We start from the raw sequence: 10000 nt of genomic DNA, 5'->3' as shown, positions 1-10000 counted from the left end.
GTTCTACTGGGTCATGATGAGGGGTCATATTTTACTGGGTCATGATGAGGGGTCATATTTTACTGGGTCATGATGAGGGGTCATATTTTACTGGGTCGGGATGAGGGGTCATATTTTACTGGGTCATGATGAGGGGTCACAGAAGATGTAGCGCTGCAAACAGACCTGCAGAACAGGGTTACTGCTAGACAGTGGGTTGTAGGGGTGTAGAACAGGGTTACTGCTAGACAGTGGGTTGTAGGGGTACAGAACAGGGTTACTGCTAGACAGTGGGTTGTAGGGGTGCAGAACAGGGTTACTGCTAGACAGTGGGTTGTAGGGGTGCAGAACAGTGTTACTGCTAGACAGTGGGTTGTAGGGGTGCAGAACAGGGTTACTGCTAGACAGTGGGTTGTAGGGGTGCAGAACAGGGTTACTGCTAGACAGTGGGTTGTAGGGGTGTAGAACAGGGTTACTGCTAGACAGTGGGTTGTAGGGGTGCAGAACAGGGTTACTGCTAGACAGTGGGTTGTAGGGGTGTAGAACAGGGTTACTGCTAGACAGTGGGTTGTAGGGGTACAGAACAGGGTTACTGCTAGACAGTGGGTTATAGGGGTGTAGAACAGGGTTACTGCTAGACAGTGGGTTGTAGGGGTGCAGAACAGGGTTACTGCTAGACAGTGGGTTGTAGGGGTGCAGAACAGGGTTACTGCTAGACAGTGGGTTATAGGGGTGTAGAACAGGGTTACTGCTAGACAGTGGGTTGTAGGGGTGTAGAACAGGGTTACTGCTAGACAGTGGGTTGTAGGGGTGCAGAACAGGGTTACTGCTAGACAGTGGGTTGTAGGGGTGTAGAACAGGGTTACTGCTAGACAGTGGGTTGTAGGGGTGCAGAACAGGGTTACTGCTAGACAGTGGGTTGTAGGGGTACAGAACAGGGTTACTGCTAGACAGTGGGTTATAGGGGTGTAGAACAGGGTTACTGCTAGACAGTGGGTTGTAGGGGTGCAGAACAGGGTTACTGCTAGACAGTGGGTTGTAGGGGTGCAGAACAGGGTTACTGCTAGACAGTGGGTTATAGGGGTGTAGAACAGGGTTACTGCTAGACAGTGGGTTGTAGGGGTGTAGAACAGGGTTACTGCTAGACAGTGGGTTGTAGGGGTGCAGAACAGGGTTACTGCTAGACAGTGGGTTGTAGGGGTGCAGAACAGGGTTACTGCTAGACAGTGGGTTGTAGGGGTGCAGAACAGGGTTACTGCTAGACAGTGGGTTGTAGGGGTGCAGAACAGGGTTACTGCTAGACAGTGGGTTGTAGGGGTGCAGAACAGGGTTACTGCTAGACAGTGGGTTGTAGGGGTGTAGAACAGGGTTACTGCTAGACAGTGGGTTGTAGGGGTGCAGAACAGGGTTACTGCTAGACAGTGGGTTGTAGGGGTGCAGAACAGGGTTACTGCTAGACAGTGGGTTGTAGGGGTGCAGAACAGGGTTACTGCTAGACAGTGGGTTGTAGGGGTGTAGAACAGGGTTACTGCTAGACAGTGGGTTGTAGGGGTGTAGAACAGGGTTACTGCTAGACAGTGGGTTGTAGGGGTGTAGAACAGGGTTACTGCTAGACAGTGGGTTGTAGGGGTACAGAACAGGGTTACTGCTAGACAGTGGGTTGTGGGGGTGCAGAACAGGGTTACTGCTAGACAGTGGGTTGTAGGGGTGCAGAACAGGGTTACTGCTAGACAGTGGGTTGTAGGGGTGCAGAACAGGGTTACTGCTAGACAGTGGGTTATAGGGGTGTAGAACAGGGTTACTGCTAGACAGTGGGTTGTAGGGGTGCAGAACAGGGTTACTGCTAGACAGTGGGTTATAGGGGTGCAGAACAGGGTTACTGCTAGACAGTGGGTTATAGGGGTGCAGAACAGGGTTACTGCTAGACAGTGGGTTATAGGGGTGTAGAACAGGGTTACTGCTAGACAGTGGGTTGTAGGGGTGCAGAACAGGGTTACTGCTAGACAGTGGGTTGTAGGGGTGCAGAACAGGGTTACTGCTAGACAGTGGGTTGTAGGGGTGCAGAACAGGGTTACTGCTAGACAGTGGGTTGTAGGGGTGCAGAACAGTGTTACTGCTAGACAGTGGGTTGTAGGGGTGCAGAACAGGGTTACTGCTAGACAGTGGGTTGTAGGGGTGCAGAACAGGGTTACTGCTAGACAGTGGGTTGTAGGGGTGTAGAACAGGGTTACTGCTAGACAGTGGGTTGTAGGGGTGCAGAACAGGGTTACTGCTAGACAGTGGGTTGTAGGGGTACAGAACAGGGTTACTGCTAGACAGTGGGTTATAGGGGTGTAGAACAGGGTTACTGCTAGACAGTGGGTTGTAGGGGTGCAGAACAGGGTTACTGCTAGACAGTGGGTTGTAGGGGTGCAGAACAGGGTTACTGCTAGACAGTGGGTTATAGGGGTGTAGAACAGGGTTACTGCTAGACAGTGGGTTGTAGGGGTGTAGAACAGGGTTACTGCTAGACAGTGGGTTGTAGGGGTGCAGAACAGGGTTACTGCTAGACAGTGGGTTGTAGGGGTGCAGAACAGGGTTACTGCTAGACAGTGGGTTGTAGGGGTGCAGAACAGGGTTACTGCTAGACAGTGGGTTGTAGGGGTACAGAACAGGGTTACTGCTAGACAGTGGGTTGTAGGGGTGTAGAACAGGGTTACTGCTAGACAGTGGGTTGTAGGGGTGCAGAACAGGGTTACTGCTAGACAGTGGGTTGTAGGGGTGCAGAACAGGGTTACTGCTAGACAGTGGGTTGTAGGGGTGCAGAACAGGGTTACTGCTAGACAGTGGGTTGTAGGGGTGTAGAACAGGGTTACTGCTAGACAGTGGGTTGTAGGGGTGCAGAACAGGGTTACTGCTAGACAGTGGGTTGTAGGGGTGCAGAACAGGGTTACTGCTAGACAGTGGGTTGTAGGGGTGCAGAACAGGGTTACTGCTAGACAGTGGGTTGTAGGGGTGCAGAACAGGGTTACTGCTAGACAGTGGGTTGTAGGGGTGTAGAACAGGGTTACTGCTAGACAGTGGGTTGTAGGGGTGTAGAACAGGGTTACTGCTAGACAGTGGGTTGTAGGGGTGTAGAACAGGGTTACTGCTAGACAGTGGGTTGTAGGGGTGTAGAACAGGGTTACTGCTAGACAGTGGGTTGTAGGGGTGCAGAACAGGGTTACTGCTAGACAGTGGGTTGTAGGGGTGCAGAACAGGGTTACTGCTAGACAGTGGGTTGTAGGGGTGCAGAACAGGGTTACTGCTAGACAGTGGGTTGTAGGGGTGCAGAACAGGGTTACTGCTAGACAGTGGGTTGTAGGGGTGCAGAACAGGGTTACTGCTAGACAGTGGGTTGTAGGGGTACAGAACAGGGTTACTGCTAGACAGTGGGTTGTAGGGGTGCAGAACAGGGTTACTGCTAGACAGTGGGTTGTAGGGGTGCAGAACAGGGTTACTGCTAGACAGTGGGTTGTAGGGGTGCAGAACAGGGTTACTGCTAGACAGTGGGTTGTAGGGGTACAGAACAGGGTTACTGCTAGACAGTGGGTTGTGGGGGTGCAGAACAGGGTTACTGCTAGACAGTGGGTTGTAGGGGTGCAGAACAGGGTTACTGCTAGACAGTGGGTTGTAGGGGTGCAGAACAGGGTTACTGCTAGACAGTGGGTTATAGGGGTGTAGAACAGGGTTACTGCTAGACAGTGGGTTGTAGGGGTGCAGAACAGGGTTACTGCTAGACAGTGGGTTATAGGGGTGCAGAACAGGGTTACTGCTAGACAGTGGGTTATAGGGGTGCAGAACAGGGTTACTGCTAGACAGTGGGTTATAGGGGTGTAGAACAGGGTTACTGCTAGACAGTGGGTTGTAGGGGTGCAGAACAGGGTTACTGCTAGACAGTGGGTTGTAGGGGTGCAGAACAGGGTTACTGCTAGACAGTGGGTTGTAGGGGTGCAGAACAGGGTTACTGCTAGACAGTGGGTTGTAGGAGTGTAGAACAGGGTTACTGCTAGACAGTGGGTTATAGGGGTGCAGAACAGGGTTACTGCTAGACAGTGGGTTGTAGGGGTGCAGAACAGGGTTACTGCTAGACAGTGGGTTGTAGGGGTGCAGAACAGGGTTACTGCTAGACAGTGGGTTGTAGGGGTGTAGAACAGGGTTACTGCTAGACAGTGGGTTGTAGGGGTGCAGAACAGGGTTACTGCTAGACAGTGGGTTGTAGGGGTGCAGAACAGGGTTACTGCTAGACAGTGGGTTGTAGGGGTGCAGAACAGGGTTACTGCTAGACAGTGGGTTGTAGGGGTGCAGAACAGGGTTACTGCTAGACAGTGGGTTGTAGGGGTGTAGAACAGGGTTACTGCTAGACAGTGGGTTGTAGGGGTGCAGAACAGGGTTACTGCTAGACAGTGGGTTGTAGGGGTGCAGAACAGGGTTACTGCTAGACAGTGGGTTGTAGCTGTGTAGAACAGGGTTACTGCTAGACAGTGGGTTGTAGGGGTGCAGAACAGGGTTACTGCTAGACAGTGGGTTGTAGGGGTGTAGAACAGGGTTACTGCTAGACAGTGGGTTGTAGGGGCCAGAACAGGGTTACTGCTAGACAGTGGGTTGTAGGGGTACAGAACAGGGTTACTGCTAGACAGTGGGTTGTAGGGGCCAGAACAGGGTTACTGCTAGACAGTGGGTTGTAGGGGTGCAGAACAGGGTTACTGCTAGACAGTGGGTTGTAGGGGTGTAGAACAGGGTTACTGCTAGACAGTGGGTTGTAGGGGTGCAGAACAGGGTTACTGCTAGACAGTGGGTTGTAGGGGTGCAGAACAGGGTTACTGCTAGACAGTGGGTTGTAGGGGTGCAGAACAGGGTTACTGCTAGACAGTGGGTTGTAGGAGTGTAGAACAGGGTTACTGCTAGACAGTGGGTTGTAGGGGTGCAGAACAGGGTTACTGCTAGACAGTGGGTTGTAGGGGTGCAGAACAGGGTTACTGCTAGACAGTGGGTTGTAGGGGTGCAGAACAGGGTTACTGCTAGACAGTGGGTTGTAGGGGTACAGAACAGTGTTACTGCTAGACAGTGGGTTGTAGGGGTGTAGAACAGGGTTACTGCTAGACAGTGGGTTGTAGGGGTGCAGAACAGGGTTACTGCTAGACAGTGGGTTGTAGGGGTGCAAAACAGGGTTACTGCTAGACAGTGGGTTGTAGGGGTGCAGAACAGGGTTACTGCTAGACAGTGGGTTGTAGGGGTGTAGAACAGGGTTACTGCTAGACAGTGGGTTGTAGGGGTGCAGAACAGGGTTACTGCTAGACAGTGGGTTGTAGGGGTGCAGAACAGGGTTACTGCTAGACAGTGGGTTGTAGGGGTGCAGAACAGGGTTACTGCTAGACAGTGGGTTGTAGGGGTGTAGAACAGGGTTACTGCTAGACAGTGGGTTGTAGGGGTGCAGAACAGGGTTACTGCTAGACAGTGGGTTGTAGGGGTGCAGAACAGGGTTACTGCTAGACAGTGGGTTGTAGGGGTGTAGAACAGGGTTACTGCTAGACAGTGGGTTGTAGGGGTGTAGAACAGGGTTACTGCTAGACAGTGGGTTGTAGGGGTACAGAACAGGGTTACTGCTAGACAGTGGGTTGTGGGGGTGCAGAACAGGGTTACTGCTAGACAGTGGGTTGTAGGGGTGCAGAACAGGGTTACTGCTAGACAGTGGGTTGTAGGGGTGCAGAACAGGGTTACTGCTAGACAGTGGGTTATAGGGGTGCAGAACAGGGTTACTGCTAGACAGTGGGTTGTAGGGGTGCAGAACAGGGTTACTGCTAGACAGTGGGTTATAGGGGTGCAGAACAGGGTTACTGCTAGACAGTGGGTTATAGGGGTGTAGAACAGGGTTACTGCTAGACAGTGGGTTGTAGGGGTGCAGAACAGGGTTACTGCTAGACAGTGGGTTGTAGGGGTGCAGAACAGGGTTACTGCTAGACAGTGGGTTGTAGGGGTGCAGAACAGGGTTACTGCTAGACAGTGGGTTGTAGGAGTGTAGAACAGGGTTACTGCTAGACAGTGGGTTGTAGGGGTGCAGAACAGGGTTACTGCTAGACAGTGGGTTGTAGGGGTGCAGAACAGGGTTACTGCTAGACAGTGGGTTGTAGGGGCCAGAACAGGGTTACTGCTAGACAGTGGGTTGTAGGGGTGCAGAACAGGGTTACTGCTAGACAGTGGGTTGTAGGGGTGCAGAACAGGGTTACTGCTAGACAGTGGGTTGTAGGGGTGCAGAACAGGGTTACTGCTAGACAGTGGGTTATAGGGGTGCAGAACAGGGTTACTGCTAGACAGTGGGTTGTAGGGGTGCAGAACAGGGTTACTGCTAGACAGTGGGTTGTAGGGGTGCAGAACAGGGTTATTGCTAGACAGTGGGTTGTAGGGGTGCAGAACAGGGTTACTGCTAGATAGTGGGTTGTAGGGGTGCAGAACAGGGTTACTGCTAGACAGTGGGTTGTAGGGGTGCAGAACAGGGTTACTGCTAGACAGTGGGTTGTAGGGGTGCAGAACAGGGTTACTGCTATACAGTGGGTTGTAGGGATGCAGAACAGGGTTACTGCTAGACAGTGGGTTGTAGGGGTGCAGAACAGGGTTACTGCTAGACAGTGGGTTGTAGGGGTGCAGAACAGGGTTACTGCTAGACAGTGGGTTGTAGGGGTGCAGAACAGGGTTACTGCTAGACAGTGGGTTGTAGGGGTGCAGAACAGGGTTACTGCTAGACAGTGGGTTGTAGGGGTGCAGAACAGGGTTACTGCTAGACAGTGGGTTGTAGGGGTGCAGAACAGGGTTACTGCTAGACAGTGGGTTGTAGGGGTGCAGAACAGGGTTACTGCTAGACAGTGGGTTGTAGGGGTGCAGAACAGGGTTACTGCTAGACAGTGGGTTGTAGGGGTGCAGAACAGGGTTACTGCTAGACAGTGGGTTGTAGGGGTGCAGAACAGGGTTACTGCTAGACAGTGGGTTGTAGGGGTGCAGAACAGGGTTACTGCTAGACAGTGGGTTGTAGGGGTGCAGAACAGGGTTACTGCTAGACAGTGGGTTGTAGGGGTGCAGAACAGGGTTACTGCTAGACAGTGGGTTGTAGGGGTGCAGAACAGGGTTACTGCTAGACAGTGGGTTGTAGGGGTGCAGAACAGGGTTACTGCTAGACAGTGGGTTGTAGGGGTGCAGAACAGGGTTACTGCTAGACGGTGGGTTGTAGGGGTACAGAACAGGGTTACTGCTAGACAGTGGGTTGTAGGGGCGCAGAACAGGGTTACTGCTAGACAGTGGGTTGTAGGGGTGCAGAACAGGGTTACTGCTAGACAGTGGGTTGTAGGGGTGCAGAACAGGGTTACTGCTAGACAGTGGGTTGTAGGGGTGCAGAACAGGGTTACTGCTAGACAGTGGGTTGTAGGGGTGCAGAACAGGGTTACTGCTAGACAGTGGGTTGTAGGGGTGTAGAACAGGGTTACTGCTAGACAGTGGGTTGTAGGGGTGCAGAACAGGGTTACTGCTAGACAGTGGGTTGTAGGGGTGCAGAACAGGGTTACTGCTAGACAGTGGGTTGTAGGGGTGCAGAACAGGGTTACTGCTAGACAGTGGGTTGTAGGGGTGCAGAACAGGGTTACTGCTAGACAGTGGGTTGTAGGGGTGCAGAACAGGGTTACTGCTAGACAGTGGGTTGTAGGGGTGCAGAACAGGGTTACTGCTAGACAGTGGGTTGTAGGGGTGCAGAACAGGGTTACTGCTAGACAGTGGGTTGTAGGGGCGCAGAACAGGGTTACTGCTAGACAGTGGGTTGTAGGGGTGTAGAACAGGGTTACTGCTAGACAGTGGGTTGTAGGGATGTAGAACAGGGTTACTGCTAGACAGTGGGTTGTAGGGGTGTAGAACAGGGTTACTGCTAGACAGTGGGTTGTAGGGGTGCAGAACAGGGTTACTGCTAGACAGTGGGTTGTAGGGGTGTAGAACAGGGTTACTGCTAGACAGTGGGTTGTAGGGGTGCAGAACAGGGTTACTGCTAGACAGTGGGTTGTAGGGGTGCAGAACAGGGTTACTGCTAGACAGTGGGTTGTAGGGGTACAGAACAGGGTTACTGCTAGACAGTGGGTTGTAGGGGTGCAGAACAGGGTTACTGCTAGACAGTGGGTTGTAGGGGTGCAGAACAGGGTTACTGCTAGACAGTGGGTTGTAGGGGTACAGAACAGGGTTACTGCTAGACAGTGGGTTGTAGGGGTGCAGAACAGGGTTACTGCTAGACAGTGGGTTGTAGTGGTGCAGAACAGGGTTACTGCTAGACAGTGGGTTGTAGGGGTGTAGAACAGGGTTACTGCTAGACAGTGGGTTATAGGGGTGCAGAACAGGGTTACTGCTATACAGTGGGTTGTAGGGGTGCAGAACAGGGTTACTGCTAGACAGTGGGTTGTAGGGGTGCAGAACAGGGTTACTGCTAGACAGTGGGTTGTAGGGGTGCAGAACAGGGTTACTGCTATACAGTGGGTTGTAGGGGTGTAGAACAGGGTTACTGCTAGACAGTGGGTTATAGGGGTGCAGAACAGGGTTACTGCTATACAGTGGGTTGTAGGGGTGCAGAACAGGGTTACTGCTAGACAGTGGGTTGTAGGGGTGCAGAACAGGGTTACTGCTAGACAGTGGGTTGTAGGGGTGCAGAACAGGGTTACTGCTAGACAGTGGGTTGTAGGGGTGCAGAACAGGGTTACTGCTAGACAGTGGGTTGTAGGGGTGCAGAACAGGGTTACTGCTATACAGTGGGTTGTAGGGGTGTAGAACAGGGTTACTGCTAGACAGTGGGTTGTAGGGGTGCAGAACAGGGTTACTGCTAGACAGTGGGTTGTAGGGGTGCAGAACAGGGTTACTGCTAGACAGTGGGTTGTAGGGGTGCAGAACAGGGTTACTGCTAGACAGTGGGTTGTAGGGGTGCAGAACAGGGTTACTGCTATACAGTGGGTTGTAGGGGTGTAGAACAGGGTTACTGCTAGACAGTGGGTTATAGGGGTGCAGAACAGGGTTACTGCTAGACAGTGGGTTGTAGGGGTGCAGAACAGGGTTACTGCTAGACAGTGGGTTGTAGGGGTGCAGAACAGGGTTACTGCTAGACAGTGGGTTGTAGGGGTGCAGAACAGGGTTACTGCTAGACAGTGGGTTGTAGGGGTGCAGAACAGGGTTACTGCTAGACAGTGGGTTGTAGGGGCCAGAACAGGGTTACTGCTAGACAGTGGGTTGTAGGGGTGCAGAACAGGGTTACTGCTAGACAGTGGGTTGTAGGGGTGCAGAACAGGGTTACTGCTAGACAGTGGGTTGTAGGGGTGCAGAACAGGGTTACTGCTAGACAGTGGGTTATAGGGGTGCAGAACAGGGTTACTGCTAGACAGTGGGTTGTAGGGGTGCAGAACAGGGTTACTGCTAGACAGTGGGTTGTAGGGGTGCAGAACAGGGTTATTGCTAGACAGTGGGTTGTAGGGGTGCAGAACAGGGTTACTGCTAGATAGTGGGTTGTAGGGGTGTAGAACAGGGTTACTGCTAGACAGTGGGTTGTAGGGGTGCAGAACAGGGTTACTGCTAGACAGTGGGTTGTAGGGGTGTAGAACAGGGTTACTGCTAGACAGTGGGTTGTAGGGGTGCAGAACAGGGTTACTGCTAGACAGTGGGTTGTAGGGGTGCAGAACAGGTTTACTGCTAGACAGTGGGTTGTAGGGGTGCAGAACAGGGTTACTGCTAGACAGTGGGTTGTAGGGGTGCAGAACAGGGTTACTGCTAGACAGTGGGTTGTAGGGGTGCAGAACAGGGTTACTGCTAGACAGTGGGTTGTAGGGGTGCAGAACAGGGTTACTGCTAGACAGTGGGTTGTAGGGGTGCAGAACAGGGTTACTGCTAGACAGTGGGTTGTAGGGGTGCAGAACAGGGTTACTGCTAGACAGTGGGTTGTAGGGGTGCAGAACAGGGTTACTGCTAGACAGTGGGTTGTAGGGGTGCAGAACAG

General features: G+C 52.7%; 1 protein-coding gene across 1 annotated transcript in view; it reads right to left on the bottom strand.

Moving 5' to 3' along the window:
* Positions 1–10000, bottom strand: part of cacna2d4a (calcium channel, voltage-dependent, alpha 2/delta subunit 4a) — a 320994-nt gene that overhangs the window by 274923 nt on the left and 36071 nt on the right. The gene's annotated exons all lie outside the window — the stretch shown is intronic.

The sequence above is a fragment of the Salvelinus alpinus genome, chromosome 11, assembly GCF_045679555.1.
Source record: "Salvelinus alpinus chromosome 11, SLU_Salpinus.1, whole genome shotgun sequence".
Lineage (NCBI taxonomy): Eukaryota > Metazoa > Chordata > Actinopteri > Salmoniformes > Salmonidae > Salvelinus > Salvelinus alpinus.
This window is presented reverse-complemented; position numbering and strand designations above follow the sequence as displayed.